We start from the raw sequence: 25,945 nt of genomic DNA on the forward strand, positions 1-25,945 counted from the left end.
ATAATTCTTGAGTGGAGAATGGTATCAAAGGCCTTGGCCAGTTCAAGGTAGGATGTATGAACTGCCTTGCCCTCATCCACAGCTCTGGTGACTGACTCAAAGAAGTCAACCAGGTTGAGCAGACACATCTCCCCTTCACAAAACCAAATTGCGTGGGATCAAGAGTTTGGAGATTCCCTATATCCTTTTTAATTAGATCCATGATGATGTGCTCCATAGCCTTAAATATCAGACTCATCAGGCTAATGGGGTGATAATTCCCAGAGTCTGTAGACGCTCCCCCTTTATGGAGAGGGGAAGACTGTAGCAGTCCGCCATTATGTAGGGACAAAGTCTGAGGTGAGGCTGTGACTGAACAGGGCACTTAAAGGCATCCTTAATAATAGACCTCCCAGGAATCCTGTTCCTCATCCCTGAGATTTTATTTTCATTCTGGAGAAACTTACATAGGCTCCTTTCGATCCTGCTGTTTCAGCTTCCTTGCAGTATTGTTCTTGGAAGACAGTTCTGTTGGTAGCTCTTACTTTTGCCAGATGGGTGTCTGAGTTGGAAGCCCTTATGGCTTTGTCCACCTTTTTTGTTATTTAATGAAGTCAGGGTGTCCTTGCGTACTAATCCTTCTTTTATGCCCAAGGTGGTTAATGAGTTGTCACTTAATCAGTCTATTAATTTGCCTACGTTTTTCTCCTCTCCACAATCTGACAGTGAGAGGGTGCTGCACACCTTAGACATGCAGAGACAGCTCAGATTTTATTTGTATAAGACTAAAGCTATTAGAAAATCTGATGAGTTGTTTGTTTCCTTTTATCCTAGGTCTTTAGGATTGGCTGCACCACTAGAATCTGGGATTGTTATCAAGTAGCATTGCTAAAATTGTGTGTTTCTTCTCTTTTTACATAAGTTCAGGGACCTCCTTTATAAATGTTGTCTTTCTTAAATTTGGGGATATATCTGAGCATTAGGATGGAATCAGCCACATCATGGCACAGTCTGTGGCCACATCTCCACTATCAGGTAGGGGTAAGTTGCAGAAATATCCCCGTCCCCTTCCACAAACAGAGCTCCATTGCCTACACAACTCACAATTCAGTCACAAAGTACTGTTACAGGACAGGAGTTGACCAAAACTGCAGCCAGGGTGCATTCTTTTCCCATACACTCTAGACAACAGAGGATGATGGCTGCTACCATGAGAATGGGAAAGAAAGTAGGGAAGAATGTTCTGATGAACAGCAATACCTTGGTTCCTGCCACACGCCTGAGCTGATTGATTCCATAGCTGTCATACAACAGATTACAGCATGGTGCATTAGCCCACTAGGCCACTCAGATGTGCATTGCAGTAAAATAGGCACAGGATGGTGCCTTCATAGCCATTACAGAGCTGATCAGTGTGGCATGCGGGATGCCTGTTGATCTCATTCAATGCTCTGCACATGTATTTAGCATTTTAAAAAGGCAGAGTAGGAAATATCTATCCTCAAGGCTCAAGATAACTGTTTGCATTCAAACACCAAGGAAGTCAGAGTTCTCATAACTGATTCTCTTCTGCTGCCAGTGGTGAAGCCCACTAATGGATGGTCAGGAGATAGCTTATGTCCTGTAGCTATAACTGCTTCACACCTACTACCAGTGTAGATGGAGCTGCTTCCCAATGTGTAAACATATGCAGATGGGGTGTGCATGCTGAACTTGACCATGGTATGTTTTGCCATTCATACCCACCAAACACATCATCTTCTCTATCAGCTGTATATTGTGCCAATGGTATTCCTCAGAGGTGATGTCATCACAGACTGGGGAATTCATGATTAGCACCCATACCTCCTGAGAATGTCCTGGACCTGTCATGGAAAAATTAGTACAGTGTTTGATTCTCGGCTGGAGTGCCTTCTGTGTGGCATCTGCATGTCCTCCCCGAGGTTGAGTGGCCTCCGAAAGGCATGCGTGAATGGGTGTGCCTTCACTGAAGGTTGGGCATCGGGCTGGCAACTCGGCACCATAAAAATCAACTGCCAATCATTAGCGGACCGGAGTTCTGCTGTGGCGAACCCTAACTGGGAAAAGCCGAAATGACAAACAAAACACCAACTTCTGTAGGAGCTGAGTCCACTTACATGCCATCATAGGAGCCGCAACTATTTCTGCCCTTGTAGATCACAGTGAAGACACCATTTCTTCCCTGTATCATTTTCCAAGCTCACTACACTCATCAATCCATAACACACATGGACACCCACATCATTAGCCCCTCATCCCACACCACACAGCTGCCCATTGCTAATTCTGTCATTATGACTTTCACTTGTGCATATAATGACAACTGTGCCCTGCCCTCATGGTTGTAGTTTGTGTTTGATGTACCGCATGGCCAGTCGTTGCAGAGTGTAACACAGTCTGGTCATACAATTCTATGCATCATTGCTACATAGGGACATAGGAAGACTAATAGGCAAGAGATAAAAGGGACTATAAGATACCTAGTCATATTTACCGTTAATATGACACATTTATAAGAACTTGCCACCCTTCACGAGGACTTTAAAGATCCAACTTCCCAAATTAAGTAGGGCCTGGTATAATAATTATGGTTTAAATTTACGCCTACCTATCCAGTCATCAAGACTAGCCTTGCAGAAAGTAATACTTTTTTTATCTGTACAGGTAACTTATGCCATGGGCTAGACATTGTTGTTGTAAATTTAGGTCCATAGTACAAGTTCATGTAAAGCCTCTAGTTTTGTAAAGAAATAGGTTGTCAAATAGGATTTGGTCTTTCATAACTCACAAACTGAGACACAAGTCACCTTGGAGCAGCAGGTAGGCTACTGAGTATAAGGAGAATGTGCTAATCTATAAAGATAGTTAAAAGATTTAAGGCCTTTAATTTATTTGGATAAAAATCAATGGGGCCTTTACAGATGAATAACATGTTTGGATTTATATGTACAGCAATATATTGATAGCTCTGATAAAGAAAGAGTACAGTGCTAAGATGACTTCTTTGGATCATGAATATATTCCCTTGGAAATAAACTGGGCAGGATAGAAGGATTTCCTGACTATGATGTAAACATGATTTTTGATGGAGAGGGAATTGTTCAAATAAGTATCCAGGTCTTTTATGTCCATAGATGTTTAAAGATACCTCATATAACATGTGGTGGTAATAGATTTTTTGCCAAATGCTGCTATGATACTTTTTAGCATTTATTGTGAGACCATTTTCAGTACACTCAGTATGTGCATATTCCAGACCATTTTGGAGTTAGTGTCAGTGAACGAGCAGATAATAATAGTACCTAACTGTAGTAATCAGCAAACTTGATCAACCACACTTCAGGAATATTGGCTTTGATGTCTGCAAAATAAATGACAAACAGTAGACAGCCCACCACTGATTGCTGTGGTACCATACTAAAGTTGTACATTCAGAGAGGGTACCAACAACTGTTACTATTTCTGATCTGCTAAATTGCCAGCTTGCAAACCAATGGACAATGTAGGGGGTTGCATTAAGTTGTGAAACCTGCAATAATACCAGCATGAGGGATGGTGTCATGGAGAACGCTGCCAAAAGCCTTTGCCAGGTCAAGATAACCAGAGTACACAGACTGACTGTAGTCATACAGTCTAGAACTCTTATACCCTTTTCAAAGAAATTTACTAGTTGCAGGAGTCAGGATCTGCCCTTCACAAAACCAAATAAAGTGATATCTATACTAGTTAAGTTGTCTATGTCTGCATAAATGCGTTCTGCTAAAATTACTATTTCTGATTCTAATCTGGCCAATAGTTGTGAAATAGATGTTCCCTTTTAGCCAGTGGTGCAGCACAGAGTTCCCAACTCTGCCTCAGACACTCTCAGTCTAACACATTCTGTCCCCTGATATCAATATCTTTTTGTAACTGTTTCCATACTAGCATGTGGTGTAACATTGCAGACATGGCAAATGTCTTACTGTGTGTTTCCGGAGCATTCTGCAGTGTCAGTGGCTCAACAGGTAGCAAACTTACCTTTATGTGGTAACATCAGGAGACTGTGGGTTCTATTTTACCTCCAAATGACTGGATTAATTTGCAAATTCCTGACACTGCAGGGCAGCATCAGTGGATGCTGCACTACTAAGTGTGCAGTCCTTCACATAAGGTGTTAAACTGAAGTACTATCTGCTTGATTGGTGGTAGCTCAGATGGATGCAGGGCAAGGAGTAGAGGTTTTTTATTTTACATGGCTAGACAACCACATGAAAATGCATTACATAATTAACTCAATACAGCCATAGATTAATGAATAAATGAGAAAATAAATAGGCGTATCTGTACATATTAACTATCGACCAATACATTATACACATGACCCCACTCATTTTTCCCAACCAGAATCTAATTATTTAAAAAAATGTCCTATATATTCCAAACCTTATTCAACAATAACTCATTCACTTTTTGCATTCCCTCAACTCCAAATTCTAATAAACATCCTTCTATCAATATATACTCTTCATTCTTCCTCATATTTTCCATGCCACCTATACAATATCATATCCATGCTAATTTCTTCTCTTTTATTACTATCTTTTATTAAACCTTCTTTACATACAATATCCCATAAATACTGAACCATCTTACACTCCAAAAAAACATGACTCCTGTTTCTACTCAGCTACAAAAAATAAATATGCTCTCTGAAACTGACTTATATTTCATCTTTCCCTTTACCAGAAGCTTATTTATAGTTAATCTCAATAGAAAATGTGGACATACTACTTTACTTTTAAATATATTCCTCCTTCTCTGGATAGCTTGCACTATTTCTACTTCAAGTCACTCCCATGGATTAACTACATACCTTGACCTAACAATAGGCTCATACCACATTCTTACACTAATAACAATTTTTTGATAGGGTTAATTTTCCACATTAATCAATTTCTTTTGTCTTTTTTTTTTTTTCCTGATAGCTTTCCCAGAAATCATAATACTTAATCTTGTATAACTTTGCTACCAAATCTTCATTATCTAATTTAATTTTCCTTAAACTCCAAAATAAATGTAAAAATGCACAGAAACAATAGGACGCATTGAACTCAGCCCTCCCTTATTCCACCTCAAGTACCAAAGCATCCCTTTTACAGTGTTTAGTCTTTATCCCCATATATTCCTGAAAAAAAAAACTATAAACCTCTCCTTTTCTTTCTCTTTCAGAATCATACAAACATTAGACAAGTATGACAATTTTCCCACTATCACAGAGTTAAGCAAATAAACCTTTTTCCTAAAAGATAATTTAATGATGTCTAATAAATCCCTATTTAGTTTAAATTTTCTGTTGACTCATCTCACTCTTTCAAAATACCCTCAGCTTTTCCAGATTTCACTTCTAACAATTTAATTTTACATTTAGAGAAATAAATATATACTATTATCATAATGTCCCTTAACCATTTAGTGTTGTCTTTACTTAATGTTAAACGTACCTGTTTCAATAATTCAATTAAATAAATCAATTCTTCCTTCATCCATAATTTACTTTTTGTAATCACCACAATATCATCTGCGTAAGACAAAAACAGGACCCCTTACCCTTCCCTGCATCTTATATTTAGCTTTCTTTGTATAGGACTCAATTTCCCCTCCTACTGCAATCATCACTAAGGCAAACAAACATTGCTCATCAGTCACCCATTTTTCACAACATATTTTAATTTTATCTCCTCACTAATCCATCCACCCATTACTTAATAAAAATACAAAATTCATATCACCTCATTGACATTTATCCTTATACTTTATTATTAACCGGGAAAGTCCGACTTGGAACAAAGGCAATTTTCAGCAGAGGCCCAGGGATAAACACTCCAGATGCATGTCTTTGTAATGCATGAGGAAACAAGAGCACCTGGAGGAAACCCACACAAATACAGAAAAGACAGGCGGACTCCACACAGAAGGAACTCCAGCCAAGAATCGAACCGGAGAACCTCTTGCTGTGAGGTGACAACACTACCGCTGCACCACTGCGGCATCCAAATGACAAATATAAGTATGCATTGCAATATATACAAATAAACCCTTCTCCAAACATTAATTTAAAATTTTTACAAAACTTGCCTTTTGCCATATCTATATATGTAATGAAAATTGTATCCTATCCCTTCCCGTCTAAGCCAGCTGCTAATTCCGCTTCCAACAATTTACTACAAAATCAAATTCTACCACCTCTGTGAGCCTTTTCAACTGCTGTAATATATACTGGAAAAACCTTTTCACCTTCCAAATCATGTTACTAATAACTCTATTATCTTTGAACCTAATAACTATATAATTTGAAATCATCCCCACTATACTTTCCTGACCCTTAAAATTATACCTTAATCCTTAATTTTGCTTATTAACACATTTTCCTCTGTACAAGTTTCCCTAAAAAAGGAGATATTGTTTCCTTTCTACCTTGACATAAATATTTTTTGCTTAACCAATAAGCACTTTATTTTTTCTGTATTTAACCTATAAAATTCTACCTCTTTATTAAAATATTCCTTATTATTATGTTCCAAACCATCCAAAATGTTTGCAGTTTCCTATATTCACCATTTTCTTCTTTTCTCAATTCATTCTCCACTTCTAAAAAAATGTTATACTTTTCTTTAAAAATCATCTACCACACAGACCAATTTTCAAAAGCAAACCATAAAGTCAAATGATAAGTTCACAACTGAAACAATTCTTCATTTAACTGCTCACTATTAATAAACATTTTAAGAACCTTATAATTGCTCTTCCTTCCTTAATACATTCACAGGTTTCCCTACATATAGGAACATGATCTGAAAATTAACTAAAAAGCATACCTACATCAATTTCTTTTATCTGTCTTGATATAAACAAATATTCAATTTCTCTTCTTAGCTGTCCTCTTTTTTATGCCCAGTGACCTAAATCCCATACCTTAAACATCCACATCTCAGCACTTCCTCCATATTCTTTTTATATATTATTTTCTTTTTTCTTTCTTACAATCACAGTTACAGTCTCCCATCAGAATAATATACATATTAACAATGACATATTTATTTTTTCAAATACAATTTATCTTGCTTTTGTTTTATCCTTACAAACATCTACAATCAACCCTCTCCCAACTTTTATCATTGTCATATCCAAAGCTTTTGTCTTGTCATTAAATAAGAAAACAACTCCTGAACATACGTCTTAAGTTCCACCTCAAAATTTTCCACTTGAACCCTATCAAAAATCACTAATAAACCTGACATCTTGGAGATATGCTACATCTGCCTTTAACTTCATACACCATTCCAAAATACTTAACATTTTTACTCCATTTATTAAGCTATTTACATTCCAAAAAACTAACTTTAAATTATTCTTTCCTTTTTTAAAAGTTTTTTTTTTATTTCCTTTTCTTTAATTTCACTCTCTGAACTATAGAACCATTTTTATTAGCATTCATTGTTACTTCATCTTTTCAGTTTGTTCACTATCTAATAATGCATATTTTTTCTCTATCTTTCATTCTTATCTTATTTTTATCAATATACTGCATTTTATTCATTTCCTGTTCTACACTCACTTCATTTGATGAATGTATTTCCCCCTCCTTCTTCATCATCTTTACTTTCCTCCACAACATTGTCTACATGTTATTTCATAATCAAACCAAAAACAGCAATCTTTTTTTACAAATTCTGCACTTAGCTTTATACTTATTTCTGGTTTGATCATTTTTTTCTCCTCATTGATTTCATTTTATCTTATCACATTCACTAATTGAATGTGCTAAGTTCCCACAGAAAAAATAAAAAAAAAATAAATAATACATACTTCAAAGTATCCCTCAAATTATTAGCAGAAATCACACTAGGTAGATGGGCAACAGAATCATTTTGAAGTTTCAGGATCCTCTCCACTTCTCACTTTGCATTCCATAATTTTTTTCATCGCTTTTTTTATGTTATACTCCTCAGTTTTTCACATAAATTCAACATACACATTTTATATAATTTTCTTCCATTGCATTAGGCCTAAACTGCAAAATGAAAAGTGTTCTTCAATAGAAACATTTCAACTGAAAAAATAAATGAATTCCAAGGAAAATATATATTATTTTCATTGCATAAAATAAATTTGTCCAACATAATCCCCGGGATTCATGAAGCTCGGCGCAAGGCCTGCGTTAGGTTTGCGGGAACCGTGTGGTGTGAAGATGGAGCAGTAGCGCCAAATGCATATTAATGAAGGCACGCTGCTGCCACAGCCACGTGCATAGGAAAGGAGCGTGAGTGCATAGGGCGTGTCAAAGTGCCGCACGGAGGCGTGGAAATGTCAGCTGTCGATGTGCAACCTAAAATGCTTGCATATAACAATTTGCAAGCAATAGTAATCACATCTGTCAGTGTCCATGGATACTGAAACATATGCAAAGCATGCAAGACAGTTCCTGCAAACACAAAATGAAGAAGCAAACAAAAATGCATGGTAGGGAATAACGGGTCCCTATCCCTCAAACAAATGACATTGAAAACCGTGTGCTCATAGTCCAACACAGTGTAGATAGTTATACCAAGTAGAAGTGAAACGCATCATATGTTAGCGTGCCACCAATAGGTACGCCCAGCCCAATGGTCAGGGTCACCAGCTGACCCATATTGTGAGGGAGAGTACACAGCTGTGCAGATGTGTCCATAACAAACAACACGATAAATGTAAATATCTAGCGACCGTATGACCGAATTATATCCCACAATGCATGTAATAGTCACATACAATAGGTATGTCTGTATTTAACATACCATATGTGACAGGAAATAGAATAAGCATGTAAATGAAACAGAAGGAGCATATAAACTGCTACAACAATAAGGCAACATGTAGGCTGAAAGGAACAGTATTATTCATAGCGTTGACTGTGGGTATTGTTGTCCAGTACAATCGGATATGTTTCCGGAATATATCCCATCCTGGACATAGGAAAAGGTGGCATCCTACCAATGATTAGAACAGTCAGCCAAAATCCGCACATCTGTGGTCCAAGCCGTATTTGTTAGGATGTGTCACAGTTGAATGGGTATTACCGGGTATACCAGCTATGTCATGAAAGTTCAGTATGGGCGTGTACCTATGTGCATGAGGTATAGCATGTGGAAGGTCAAACATGGCAGGGTAGTCCACACAACCATGCAGGTACCTGACATATGTAGGGTATGCAATGTGTTACCTTGATCGTGTCATGGGCCATCAACCAAAGCAGTGATGGATGGAGTGTCAGGAATATGTGTGTGGGGGGGATGGGTACTGGTATAATCCTCAAAGTCGAGACTGTGTGGTATGCAGAATAGGTGAACTGGAGGTGTATGAGGGAGCAGCAGGTGAAGCAGAAAGAAACACAAACAACATGTATACACATCTGCAATACATCCAGACAGGCCATACTGTAGAACACAATCCCACAAACATATGAATATTAAAATGTGTGATGCAAATGTACAGAAATGTCACCGGCACATACCCACAGATTGGTCCTGATGGAACTGGCCATATCAAATGCAACACACCTGGATGCATAATGGACTACCCAGCATCCCCTCCACAGCACACAACCATCACCCATACGTGAACGTCCACCAAATCCAGCCATACTTGGCCTACTAGTTTGGCGCAGCCACATCTACACATAGTGACCACTACGCATATGTAGTAGGTAGTGTCACCCTAGGCAGTTTCAGGATTGGAAACTATGTGTCCCTTGCATGTAAAACCCTCAGCACATTTTCGTAACGCCAGAAGAATGGTCGGTATCGGTCTTGTTAAATTTTTGGATATCCCTCATGGGATAAGTAACCTGTGTAAACATTGGAATGGGTATCAAGACACTATGTCCAGTCCTGTAGACATCTGGACACAAGTTGGAATGTGCAGTAGTGGTGCACAAGATTGTCCAGCCCTAGATGGTCATGCAGAACCTACTACCCAGGATCAAACACCTGCCCGTGATGCACGTGTCGCGACACGAATAAGCGAGAGAATATATTGCACACATTCACATAGTGGCACATGGAATAAGGGTGATGAAGGCACTGACGTAAACAGGATACCCCCGGATCCACTGTGTGAGGGACAATTACTGTGTGGGTAGGTGTGACCTGACCAACAATGATACAATGCCAAATGCGATTGTAGGAAATAACTATGTACCATACTGCATGTAACAGTTGCCTAAAGCGGTCACGTCAGGATAGAATAAACGTAATTCATGCAAGAAACAGGCAAACAACTAAAGTGCTAAAGGTATAGGCTCACAGCTAGGAAACTAATGAATGTTCTAAACCTGCACTGACCGTGGCTATGTGTTGGCCTAAACAATCTGGTGTCCCCAGTAGGGTTACCACCTGTCCCACTTTGCGAGGGACAGTCCCTCTTTGGGCAGTTGTGTCCTGACAAAAAATATTAAAAATGGCAAATGTCCTGAGATTGTAGGACATAATTATGTCCCATATGTTATGTAATAGTTGCATAAAATAATTATTTCTGTATCTAAAATACCTAAATGTTACAAGAAACAGAATAAGCAATTAAACCGCTACAAGAGTAAGCTTTTATTTAGGCAAAAAAGTAAAAAGTCTATCCTTTGTACTGACCATGGCTATGTGTCGGCCTGTAAAATCTGATGTGTGTTCCAAAAATATCCCACTTTGGCCATTTGAAAAGGTGGCAACCCTAGTCCACAGAATATATCCCAACCTGTACATATGACAATGTCAACCCTACAAATGGTCAGAGCATTCGCACAATAACTGGCCAGCCTCTTAACCACTCACAAAGCCAGTGACCTTTGGACGAAAGGTGTTGAATGATAATGACTACTTACAACAATGAAGAGTAATAGACGCATTTAAATGCAGAAAATTAGTAGTATTACGAATCTGTCAACACGTTCCAAGTTAATAGTACAAATATGGTAGAAGTGTCCGTGATTGTCCCTGAGTTTTCTTAGCCGTGTCCCTGTCACTGTAGAAATGAGTCCCCGAGTATTACAGAGGTCCATACACATAAGTACACCAGCCAACTGACACATCTGTTGACAGGACTATTGCAAACCTGTAGTGAATGTATAACTGATGTCCAAAATAATATTCATTGTATCTTTAAATGAATGAAATAGTCAAATGGGAAGGGAAACACGTGGAACCCCCCCCACCATGCATTATGTAGTGGAACCACTACCCGCCCTAAATTATGTAGCTCCGACCTAATAATGTGGTCAGAGGTGCCCAAACACCTGCGTCTGTAAACACAGGTAGAATGTTAAAATCTGGACTAACTCTGTCCATGTGCTACGTCTGATATTTGAACAGCGCCAGAGCAGTTCTAGTCACCAGTCGCAGACCAGATGTGACAGTTGGCTGGTGTACTTATGTGTATGGACCTCTGTAATACTCAGGGACTCATTTCTACAGTGACAGGGACACGGCTATGAAAACTCAGGGACAATCACGGACACTTCTACCATATTTGTACTATTAACTTGGAACGTGTTGACAGATTCGTAATACTACTAATTTTCTGCATTTAAATGAGTATATTACTCTTCATTGTTGTAAGTAGTCATTCTAAACCCGAACGAGCACATGACCACCCTGACAGTCAAACCCGCGTATGTGCGAGGACTATAAGCGTAGGAGTTCTGAATATCCTTGGAGTGAGTAGACATGCAGCATGGGTCCAGAGCAGTAGGAAGCAGGGAATGTCATAAGTGTAGTACTGCAGTTTTCCCAGCAGGAGAATGGATGCTTGCTGTGTAAGGGAAGCGGTGAGGCATATGTCAGAGTAGCTATGAACCATGGGTATACAAATAAATGAGCCAGAAGAACAATAGTTTGGTCAGAGCATCCGCCTAATGTGAAGGCATTCCCGGTTCAAGTATGACTATAGCACATATTAATTGTGTAATGAATGCCTCTGTGCTGTAAAAGCAACATTTATACATGTAAAGGTGACCGCGTTCGCATGGGTCCATTAACCGGATTCCATCAATCAAAGTGGTACTTTCATAAGGAATAAGGCACATGTACTCCCAAAGAAGTGCCAGCAAACATATGTAATTCAGAATAAGTAGATGCAAGTGTGCCTGCGCGGGTGTACGCAGATTTTAGCATAGCAAATGTATGTTGTTTTGTACAGCTGTAACTTTTATATATATATATATATATATATATATATATATATATATATATATATATATAGATATATATATAGATAGATATGTAAGGAATGCCGAAAGATAAAATCAAACATAAGGGTTGTGAAGGGAATCTAGAACAAGTAAGGAATTATAAAGTGCTCACAGCGTATGTCAGATAATGCTGCACAAGTGTGAGTACAGCACCGCTATTCACACCAGAGGCAGGGTTATACCAGTGGCCATAACATCGTTGAAGTGTTACGTCAACATTGTAAACAGATGGAATGTAGTACATGTTGCGACCACCTACACTTGTAACCCACAAATCATTCATAATCTATAACACCAGGAAAGGCACGTATGTGCAAATATGAATGGATGGTGAGCCTGTGAATACACGAGGTGGTACAAAATGTGTGTAGGACCCCAACGCTCTGGAGAGGGCAATGTGTAAAGGTGTGTCATGGCTGCGATAACAGGTGGAAAATGGCTGGTATGCGTAGAAACTCAACAACGGTGTGCTGGAGAAACTATGGATATGCGATTATGGACACAGGAGTGTTAGGGTATGTTGCGCCGGTTGCAATGGAGTGGCCCGTGGAGGTCAGCTAGTACATAGGTGCGATTCCCAGATAGAGCGTCGTCTGCGGTGAGACGCGTGAATGTGCGTATCGTTGTCGGACATTGTAAGGCAGGGCTTGCAGCCCGGCACATAAAACATAAATGCCACCCATGAGTGGAAAGGAGTTCTGATGTGACAACCCCAAACCGTGAAAAGCAGAAAGACACAACTACATGCAGACATCAGTATGTTTACGTACAATCTCAGTAACACAAACACTCATTCTATTAACATTACTAATATGAATGTACACAGAAACAAACACAGTAGCAGGAATAACAGGCTGCGCATACGAGTAATAGGTCGAATGACACTATCACATCACACTTATCAGTGGCACCCCAGACATGAAAAACGTGCGACATCTGTCCGCTGTATAACGTGCAGTATACTGATCACAAGTTTACCGGAGTGAAGTGTCGGTGTCAGAATGACTAAGACAATAGTATGCTGTTGAAGCAGAGATAAAACCCAATATGCATGTGTAAGTGTCTATGTCCGGGAAATGTATAGGTTAACGGACACACAGATGTATATATAGATAAAAACGTGTATATATATATATATATATATATATATATATATATATATAGATATATATGTATATATATATATAGATATATACATATATATATATATATATATATATATATATATAGATATATATATATATATATATATATATATATATATATATATATATGTATATATATAGATTTATATACACATATACATTTACACAGATATATATATATATATATATATATATATGTATATGTATATATATATATATATATATATATATATATATACACACACACACACACAAAGAAATACTATAGATATATATAGATAGATAGATATACACAAAGAACAGGTATTGATATAGACATATAGAACAAACCAATAACATGCACGGTGGAACCAGCGCACAGTTCAACCATCCAAAAGAGCCACAAAATAAACCAGCACAAGGAAGAAAATTGCCTAAATCTTCTTTATTGTGGCAACTTCAAAAAATAACAAACTGCAACCTGCAAACCGGTTTCGGCTATATTTCCAGCCTTCCTCAGTGCAAATAAAAAATACAAATGGCACATCCTGCTTCTTCCTTATATAGCCAAAAATTTTTAAAGCAATATCCACATGCTATAGCATCAGTATCAACATATTGTATTAAACTGAATATTTTAAATAACATCATATTTATCATATAGACCAAATATGAGATAAAAAAACAACAAAAGACAACCAAAAAACTAGGCTGGCATTAATAGTTACATAATTGCATTAAGACCAGGTTTGAATAAAGCTCCTAACCTGGTGATCCATGAGGATTCCATGTTATTTAATCTGTCATGCCAGCCAGCTTTCAGGGATCTATGCATGTGGATTTTGTCAATAATAGTAAATTTAAATTGGGCAGTTTTATGGGTCGTGGTATGTTTATATAGAGCATTTGAAATTTTGCAATTTCTAATAGCACTAAGATGTTCACTTATCCGAAATCTTAATGGTCTAGATGTTTGACCTACATAAAATGAAAAGCATGTGCATGTGGCCAAATAGATGACCCAATCCGTGCTGCAGTTACCAAAAATTTTTATCTGGTATATCTTAGCAGTATTCATGCTAGTGAATTCTGTAGTTTAGTCGATATATCTGCATGCACTGCAATGGCCACAAGGGAAACAGCCTATCAATGGGTCACCAAATAATGTTGTCTGAATTGGTATGGGTGGATTGTACCTTTTATAATGTGTAAAATGAGAGTTTATGGTTCTACCTCTGCGATAGGAAAAAACACATCTTTCAGGTAATATCTCATGCAGGTGTTCATGAGCCCGCAAAATCTCCCAATGATTGTTGATAATCTGTCTAAAAGAATCTGTATTGCTACCAAATGTAGTTACAAACCTAATTGGTTGAGATATGCTGGGTTCATGACCTGGATGTTTCCTAGCTTGTGTAATGCGATGTTTATTATAACCCCTACTTGTGAATCTATCTGCCAGATCTTCTTCACATATAGAATGGGATTCTTGAGATGAACAAATACGTTTCATACGTAAAAATTGTGATTTGGGGATGTTGTTGATGATGTGACAGGGGTGGTAACTAGTAGCATGCAGAAGCGTATTATACTGTGGAAATGTCCTATGAACATGAGGGGCCAGAGTATGATCAGCCTGTTGAGAAACTATTACATCCAAAAACACTATTTCCTGATGTTGTATAGTTAAGGTGAACTGAATATCCCATGTGTTATTATTCAGGTTTGTTACAAATGTATCTACTAGACTCAAATCACCCCGCCACACCATCCAACAATCATCCAGGTACTTTCTCCAAATATCTAGTTGATCCCTATAGATATTGTTATGAGAGTCATATATATATTGTTCCTCATAGAATCCCATAAACAAATCTGCATATATGGGAGCAAAGGATGCTCCCATAGCTGTACCCCTGACTTGCCAGTATGCTTGTCCTTCAAAATAAAAGATGTTCTTTGTTAAAACGTATCTGGTCAATTGGATTAAAAAGTTATTAAATCCCGGGGTATATAGTTTAGATCTATCCAACCAATATGCAACAGCCGATAACTCAGCATCATGTGGGATGCTGGTATAAAGAGAAGTCACATCCAAAGTACATAACCACCAGTCAGCTTCCAATTGTGTGTCTTGGACAATATTAAGAAATTCCGTTGTATCTTGCAACTTGGATCTAACCAGAGATAGTAATGGTTTCAAATAATATGTGAGAAAGGCAGATAGAGGTTCAGTGAGTGATCCATTCCCTGATACAATGGGCCTACTGGTGGACATGTTGGATTTTTGTGAATCTTGGGAAGCAAGTATAGGTACTGAGCTCTCGGGTCAGAAATTTTCAATAGTTTACATGTGTGTTTATTAATAATACCTTCCTCGGTGGCTAAATCCAAGAATGAATCAATATGCGTCATGAAATTAGGTGTTGGATCCACCACCAACTGGATATAGAACCTAGGATCAGAAAGTTGTTTAATGGCTTCTGCTTGGTACATGGACCAATCCATTACTACAATCCCTCCTCCCTTGTCAGCTGGTACAATAACTATATTGTGATATGAACTAAGATCATGTAGCGCTTGTCGTTCTTGGAAAGTTAAGTTATGTCTTATAGGTTGATAGCCCAAGGAAAAATGTAAATCCTTAGTGACACATTCCTTAAATATGGCTACATGCTTGTCCATGGGAGGTTGAAAGGCTGATTTACCAAATGTGAACCCAGCTGATCTTTAAGACTCGTCAGAATCTGAAAAAAATATTTTAAGGTTAATCAGCCTGCAAAAATCATTAAGTTCATTGACCAATGTATGTTCTGGAACAAAAAATATAGGCACAAAATTTAGACCCTTATTGAGTGGTTTATTATGGGCAGCTGACAATTCAAAGGAAGAAATGTTATGCACATTATTTATTGCTTCACAATTTTCTGTAACAACATTTCCAAACTTTGCACCCTTTTTTCTGTGTTTTCTACCACCTCTGTGTGTCCTAGGTCTAAAGGGTCTGCCAATTGTTTTCTTTTGGCAACTGGGGAATCCTGGTTGGAAGGACATTCATAATCTGTGGCAGAAGATGTATCATCCTCTGAAGTGCCACTGGTTGTTTGGATGTTCTTTCTTAATATGGACCTGGGCCTTTTCTTCCTGTTGTTGATTTTGTAGCTAGAATCCATAAATCTGACATTTTTCTGAGTGACAAAGGGTTTGCCCTTTTCGTAATCAGCCATATCGCAGTTAAATGTATGTGTTTTCTTTTTAATGAGTTGCTCCTCTAGTAAGGCTAGATCTTTGGCAAGATCAGTTAAATAATTATTGTAAAAGTCTTCCGACTCATAAACTTGAGCCTCCAGACAATTGTTATATATTTCAGTGGTTTGTGAATCAATCATGCGTTCATAATATGAAATGAGAGGGTCAACAAATAACATAGAGGCTTGATGTTGGGTTTCAGCCCAATCATTAGACAACTGTTGATCAATCCCACTAATGGCTGAATACGAATTCTAAGTCCTCAGAGTGTGATATTTTTTTAATTTGTAGGCCTTAAATAACCTAAGGTGCCAAATATTGGCTCTTAGAGCCCTTATGTTTCTAGTTATTTTCTTAAACAGTGCACCACAGAGATGTTTGGCATCCCCTTTGTTGGTATTTGAATCCCTAATGCCTGACGAATTCAAACCAAAAACCTCCAGATTATCTCTGTCTGCAGATAACCCTTTTAAAATACCTTTAAGGTCCATATCGATACACTAATCTATGAGGTTTTAAACTAGAAACAAATGAGAGAAAATTTTAATCAAATAATATTCCCATACAATGTTATTCCCAAAAATTGTATAAACACAGTATTAATAATATAGAAAAAAGTTACAACTTGGGAAAGTTATGCATTACAAATTGCCTATAAACCATTTTTGTATTAGACATACGGTTGTCAAATATCTGACGTGTGGTTATATCAAAAACCAAAGTATGTAGAATATGAACATAAATAGTGCATCATACAATGTTATTCCCAAAAATTGTATAAACACAATATTAATAATATAGAAAAAAAGTTACAACTTGGGAAAGTTATGCATTACAAATTGCCTATAAACCATTTTTGTATTAGACATACGGTTGTCAAATATCTGACGTGTGGTTATATCAAAAACCAAAGTATGTAGAATATGAACATAAATACTGCATCAGAAGGGTCACATATCAAAATCTGCTCTTAAAAAATGTACAACACGGAGAAATATGTAACAAAACAATGTATAGAGATGACCAATAAGTTTGGTACGTAGCCAACCTTCGTTTCAACTACATATAATCCACCATAAAGCTTATAATACCATTGGCTTCAAATGCATCTACTGGTGCCAATACATAATAACAGGAAGGCTTGTATTATGATCATATGGCCGACTTTCGTCTCTGCCAAAAATATATATAGACAACAGAAAAATATAAAATATTCCCTTGGCAGATGTTCAGCCAAAATATAACACAAAAAATTGTGTATATCCGTCAAAAATTGACCACCTCCATACAAGCCAATAATGCCATATATTGCAAATCTGCCATTAGTTGCATTCCTTCATGACCAGCCCTATATATTCCAGGGTCACCATAAAAAGAGCAGAAATCAATAAAAGACCCTGTTGCACTTAATAAACTAAACCTTATACCATAAAACGATGTTTTATGCTATTTAGAAGTTATAACCTACAAGTCAGAATCCGACATCCGATACTAATCCAAAATATTAGAATATGAAAAAATAGTAAATGCACAACACTATCCAAGTCTTTAATCAAAGAAGCATGAATCATGCTAAATGTATATGCAGTGGTTGATAACCTGAAACAAAAACCATCATAGATCTAACATATAAGTAAAAATAAATCCACAAAATCTGCTGCAAAGCATTCTGATATATAATGATTGGAAAAATCCAGTCAAAAAATAAAGCTCAAAGAACCATGGATATGGGATAACATTGAAATAATATTCAAAATGTCCCAACAGATTCCTGCTAAACGTGTATGTATGAATAATATACAATTTGTGTCATACCCATCCACTTAATAGTTGTCCAACATAGCCAAAAACAAAAACTTGTGTCCAGTTGTTGATGGCTCGATATTAGAAAAAATATATTTGAATCAACAAAGTCCATAAGGATACAGATTTGAAAAGTCAAAAGACTCCCAACGATGATCGTAGGTTTCTAACAAACAGAATGGAGTCCCAGACATACGAAGCAGGCCCAAAGTCTAGGAAAACCTCCCAATCCATTCAAATGTTAGTATGTTCCACATGACAAAAAGTGATAATTCCACAAGTTGACGGTTAATGGGCTACTCAGATATTAAAGATGTTTCCAATAGAAAATAAGACCTTCGTACCTGTAAATCCGTGGAAATAATAATAATAGTGTGGTAACCCCGAACCAAAGGCTTGAACGGTGAATCTGCTATACACCACAAAAACCACTAATGGCGTGCTGACAAATGGGCCGTTGATTACATACTGCCATGTAGGATCAAATAAATCACCAAAAAAAAAGATTTCGAAGATGTCCAATCAGTCAGTGTACACAAACCACATATCTCAAAACATAAGATGCCCAAATATATTGTAGAGTACAGGAATGAACCAAAATGAGCATAAAGCCACAAATATTAATGCAGTTCCTTCCAGGCGTCCCCATCATGTATGAAAAGTCAATCTGGAACAAACCAATGACACGCACGGTGGAACCAGCGCATGGTTAAACAAACCATCCAAAAGAGCCACAAAATGAACCAGCACAAGGAAGAAAATTGCCTAAATCTTCTTTATTGTGGCAACTTCAAAAAATAACAAACTGCAACCTGCAAACCGGTTTCGGCTATATTTCCAGCCTTCCTCAGTGCAAATAAAAAATAGAAATTGCACATCCTGGTTCTTCCTTATATAGCCAAAAAATTTTAAAGCAATATCCACATGCTATAGCATCACTATCAACATATTGTATTAAATTGAATATTTGTAAATAACATATTTATCATATAGACCAAATATGAGACAAAAAAACAACAAAAGACAACCAAAAAACTAGGCTGGCATTAATAGTTACATAATTGCATTAAGACCAGGTTTGAATAAAGCTCCTAACCTGGTGATCCATGAGGATTCCATATTATTTAATCTGTCGTGCCAGCCAGCTTTCAGGGATCTATGCATGTGGATTTTGTCAATAATAGTAAATTTAAATTGGGCAGTTTTATGGGTCATGGTATGTTTATATAGAGCATTTGAAATTTTGCAATTTCTAATAGCACTAAGATGTTCACTTATCCGAAATCTTAATGGTCTAAATGTTTGACCTACATAAAATGAAAAGCATGTGCATGTGACCAAATAGATGACCCAATCTGTGCTGCAGTTACCAAAAATTTTTATCTGGTATATCTTAGCAGTATTCATGCTAGTGAATTCTGTTGTTTTGTCGATATATCTGCATGCATATATTGTTGTTTTTTTATCTCATATTTGGTCTATATGATAAATATGATGTTATTTACAAATATTCAATTTAATACAATATGTTGATACTGATGCTATAGCATGTGGATATTGCTTTAAAAAATTTTGGCTATATAAGGAAGAACCAAGATATGCCATTTGTATTTTTTATTTGCACTGAGGAAGGCTGGAAATATAGCCGAAGCCAGTTTGCAGGTTGCAGTTTGCTATTTTTTGAAGTTGCCACAATAAAGAAGATTTAGGCAATTTTCTTCCTTGTGCTGGTTCATTTTGTGGCTCTAGTGATATAGACATATACACACAAAACAGATATGTCATTGTAGATATACACATGTACATAACTAGGTTACTTTACAGCAATTAGGGGTAACATATATACAGCCCGGGCATATGTGACTGGGAGGTCCAATAAATAAACATTGTACCCCCCACACCACCCAGCTAGACCAGTCAGACATACAGATAGGCAATAAAGATTACTACATTGCTGCTGTCCAAAACACCGGCAGGAAAGTAGCAGTGGGAGAGATCTGCAAGGTCTGCACTTTAAACATGGATAACAGTGTCCCTTGCGGGACCCCAAAAATTCAGTGTATGTGTCAACCTGGTATCATCGATGCGAGCAGGATGTAGGTGTACACGGAACAGTAGGTTGTGCAAGTGTGATAATACATGGGTTGACAAAACGTACGACATGTGTCCCGAGACGGGGAGAGTGGGCGATGTGTTGGTGTGCGGTCATACCCCAGCTGTGCTCACAGTAAGTATATGTAATGAGTGCTGTAGAGGGGTGCCAGGTAGGTGGACCATGGGTATGCAATAATGGGCTGAAGTCTGCAGGTGCTAGTTGGCATAGATGTAGTAGGTACACCCAGTGGAAGTCATTAATATTCCTATGTGGGCATAACAGACGCCTATACGTCCCAAACCTGAAGAGCACATCTACCGGATATACTGTACACCATCGGAGGAATACATAGAGACCAAATCAGTGCCGTGTACCCGATTAGCATGGACGTCCATAGTTATGAATCAGACTGTAACAAAGTCCAAATAAACACTTCCAGAACTAGTGATATTAGGTGAACAGGTGGCGGAATACAGGTTATGACAGATGACATGTACGGGTCATAAACGGCATGTACCTAGACAAACGTGAATGAATTCATATGCTCTGTGACTGTCAATGTGTCTGGTTAATAGAACCAATCATCTAAAGGTGTCCCACAGGGTGTTATACAGTGCTCCTGATACAGTGTTCATTCTCCCCCATTGGTATGTGAGGTCTGCTAGTGAAGGAAAGTGCGTAATTTGATGACCACCTCAGGTAGATGATAGCATAATAGATGGTTCCACACCCGTATGCCTGTGAGTGACACACCCGTCTGGGCAGTTGTGTCCTGCAAAATGAATATTATGGCACATGGCCTGTGAGTTCGGGAAAGGAGGCCATATATTGTGTGTAGTGGTGTCAGAAATTAATTTGTTGTATCAGAAACAGCTACATGTAATTGGAAACAGTATTAGCAATTATAATGCTACAAGAATAACCTTAACATATGCAAACTATGGAAGTAGTCAGTTGACAACCGGCTGTGGGTATGTGTTGCCTTGACACATATGATAGCTCTACATATAGGATCTATAGGGCCACCACCAGTCTGAATGGCCAAAGTGGGACCTGCTCTGTAGAAATGTCAGATGTACCAGGGCAGAACATACCTACAGCCATGCATAGTACAGCAATATACATATCTGCACAAATCAAAGCGTAGTCTAGCAGCTGTAAAGTTGCTTATGCTACTACATATAACATATCCACATGTCAAGTATACAAGACCTGTAACAAGCAACCACTACAAACACGTAGAATATGAGAATGTCCCCTAATCAGGACAGTTGCAATGGCTAGAGTATCGTCACATGACATATGCCTAATGAGGGACTGTCCCATGCAAAGTGGGAAAGGTGTCATTCCTACAGTCTGCCGTCATGCAATCTGAAAGGTGGGAAATGTACAGTAGGTATGCGGTAGCATGACTCGCTGGACAGCTGCGTTAACAAAATCATATTCACATGTCAACATTGCAGAGTATCGGTTCCCATGTATCAGGCAGATGGGAGCAGATCATATGAGGAACACGCATATAATATGAGTACGTCACTGGACAGGCCGCCGAGTTCGTACAGCCGAACGCCTGCCATTGCCAAATGGTTAGACATACCCGATACTGTAGTCATGTAGTGTGATGTAATATGCATCACAAGGGATCGCACACACCCAGTGTGAGTGACAAATGTAAGCAGAAATGTTGGTGAGCGAGCGGCTATAAGCGTGTTTGTCTACCAGTATGCCAGTAGTACACCGTCAAAGAAATGTGGAGTCTAAACAGGTAAATGGTGCTGTAACCAGAGATCAGCAGTGCTTAACACTGTGCAAACCCACGCACAACTGCTCCCCCCTGCTGGAATGTGCCTTAACCAGTCTGTATCCACAGGCATCGGTCTGTCCGCAAACAATGAACCGCCCTAGTCACGTGTTGGTAGCAGTATCCTGCGCACAGCACATAGCTCATGTGAATTAACAATAGACCATTTCATATGTACAGGCAATAGACCACACACACACCATGCAGCGCAGTCATCCAACAGTATAGCAATTTACTGGCAGATATGTCTGGACCGCTGGTGTATGCATGCCTGGCCGTCCTGTGTGTCAGTGTGTGAGCATGCCCAGTATGACTGTTACGCATGTTGTCGACCGATATTACTGTCATACCGTCATGTGTGTGAGCATGCCAAGTATGGACAACTGTATCGCACGTGTCACATGTCCAGATAGTCAGTACTGTGTTGCTGACCCATCTGTTCTACACAGACAGGTGTCATGCTGTGTGTGCAGGGTAGCTAATTGTCATGTGGCATTGACAGTTGCTACATGTCTGCATAGCGTGGGGGGACATCCAACCGCATCCACAGTCCTACACAGCACCGTGGGTGGTGCACATGACTCTCACATGTGTAGGTTGGACGGGGGCACAGCTGACAGTTGTACACATCTGCCGCTACTGTACTGGTATGCCAGGTACTCCATGTCAGTGTGTGGACCTACCTAAATTGCCGGTTGGAGGGATACCAGTGTACGTCAGATCCCAGCGTGAAATACCAGCACAGTGGTGTTGGGCTTCCTAGCTTTCACAACCTACATCAAACCGCCTGGCCTGCTGTAGTCTGTGTGTGTCTTTGGGGGTTGGGGTCATTCATTGGGCATATCCATAGGCCATTGTATATCATTTGTCTGTAGTGGTCCACACCTGTCCAGCTGCATGGAATGTGTGCTGGCTGTATGGACACACATGATGTTCATCACATAATCTGCAGTGGGTTAGGACACCTTGTGTACTACTGGCTACCATTGTGACCCCCGTATGTGCTACAGATGTCATGGTGCCACTATAGACATGTACTGTCTGCTGCCCTAACAGTCGGCCACCAAAGTCTCTTGTATGCTCACATACATACCATAGCAATGGGTAAATACACATTCTAATACAACTGCCAATTTTTAGGTCAATAGACGCACCCTGGGGGTGTTCTGGACCTGAGGACGGTGCTGGAGGGCTGCCTATGTCGGATGCACACTGTGCACCTCCTATACATGGCCGAGTACAGGTAGTGTCATGTTAGGCATCCATTGTACTGTGTGCAGGTCAGAGAGGGGACATCCGTGGGTACCTACTGTGTCAGTGCATATGCCTTGTGTTGCCTCTTTGCCAAGGGCAGGTCATACTGTGCACGGCCTTTCACCGACTGGGCCCTGCTCAGGTAGTTCCTTCACCAAGTCACACTGTGCCTGTACAGGCCTTGGCAGTGGTGTTGGGCCGTGTGGCCCTTACCCATGCTGTTCCTGCAGCAACCGTTACTGCAGGATCAGAATGTGTAGCATAGAAAATACCATAACAAATTGTGTGCATGTAGCTAGTGAATACTGCAGGGCACCACCGGATGTGTCCGGATACCAGAACCGTGAACTGAGCATCCCAAACACATGCTCAATTACATGTCCTGCCTTTGCATCCGCCTCAGTATGGTGTGAGTGTTCAGGTGTGTGTGCATTGCTGCTGGGTGTCATCAGCCACGACACCAGTGGTTACCCAGCATCCCCCACTAGGACACTGTAGGGGATGTCCATATTGGCAAAGGTGTGGTACAGCTGTGTTAGAAGCCATATATCAGAATCATCATAGCTTCCAGGGCAGACAGCACACACATTCAATGTAATGCTCTGGCCATCACATATGGCCTAGCTGTTGGAGGGTAAGCCCCTGCAGTGACTGTAGGCCCTACCCCACTCACCGGGTGGTGCTGTGATGTGTATGTGTGTGCAGGCTATAGCACCCAGTACCCCAGGGTAGTCATCCATGTGGTTGAAGAGATGAATATTGTTGGTCTACTAATCATGTTTGTTGAGGACATGTACGTGCTCACTAGCATGTGTTGACATGGCTTCTGTGAACTGGTGCAGTACTCTGGATGCAGATGCCTATGAGATCCCCATGGCATCCCCAGTTGTGCTGTGTGAGGTACCTGTGGCTAGTATACCCAGGCCAACACATACCACGGTATTCACTGTGATGGGTTTCCCTCGGCCTGTTTGATGTGTCAGGTGTGGAAGGCATAGGTCAACAAGCTGCTGTAGGAGGTCTCTGTCCACCCCACAGTGCTCCACCATCTCCAGCTCATGTAGCCCCTGGTAAGTCACCCTGGGTCTATAAAGTCTTATGTCACCCCAGTAAGGGATGTTCGGCAGCATACACATCCTCACTGCCCTCAGCCTCCTGCATATGATGGTCTATGTTGCCTGCTGCAGCCCTACTCATTTGGTTGGATTGTGTCGGCAAATGTCCCCGCAGGTATACACCGGTGGTGTAGAGTGCGGATGAAACCTGTGTATATGATGCTTGCTCACATTACCGTACTGTTCAGGTGCGGGCTGGCCATGTCATCTGCTGATTGTGCTGATCATCACCTGTTTGTGCAGCCTGTACACCCTAACAACCCCACCACTGCTGTTGTCCCTCCCAATGTCACCAGGCAAGTATAGACACACCCCTATCTTAGGCATGCTAAGGCAGGGGCACTCCTGATGCACAGTTCTGCAATGTATGTACAGTATGCCTGACCCCCCTCCCATGCTGTCAACTATATCCGAGCCCTGCACCCGGCTAACTACACACATACACTCCAGGTATCTGGATCACACCCTGGGGATAAATGGGATACACTATTGTCAACCTCATCTGCATAGTATAGTCTTCTAATGAATAGTTATATGACCCATACCGAACCTCCAAATTAATAACCACTGCTTAGTGTTGCTCAGATCTGTACACAACTGGTAACAGGTGCCTTACTATCACCATATTCGATGTCCCATGATCTTCCCAGCAACAAAATACCCGGTGTCTACATGACTACAACCCGGGACCCTGCACACATTCAATAGTGTTGATGCCCCCAGACATATATGTTTATATCTATGTCTATCTCTCCATATCCACATATATCATTTATATTATTTGTATACATATATGCATAGATATACATACACACATATACATGTACACACATATGTAGATATTGCATTTATATCACAACAGTGGGTCCACATGACAGCAAAGCATTAGACAGGCATGAAAAGGAAACTGCATGTGCCACCTGCATCATGTAGTGTTGTTACTATCAAGGCATGTGTGTTCTGTTGCGTCACTCGCGTCAGAATGTATTAAGGGTAAGTGTAGGGCTGCTGACATTTACTCACCAGACCTGTTGGTGAATGTATGTGTTGACAACCCAGTGTCTTGGCAGAATATGCGGGCTGTGGACACTATATAGGTCAGCAACAAAACACCCTGAACACATCCCGCAGCTAGCCACCCACAGATATCACATAGGGTATAACTGCCAAACACACACACCTGCCATGCCTTGGAATCGAGCACCTACCTGTCTAGTCTACCACACTACAGCATTATGCAGTAACAGAACG

Source organism: Protopterus annectens, chromosome 7.part0, assembly GCF_019279795.1.
Source record: "Protopterus annectens isolate FY-2018-M chromosome 7.part0, PAN1.0, whole genome shotgun sequence".
Classification (NCBI taxonomy): Eukaryota; Metazoa; Chordata; order Ceratodontiformes; family Protopteridae; genus Protopterus; species Protopterus annectens.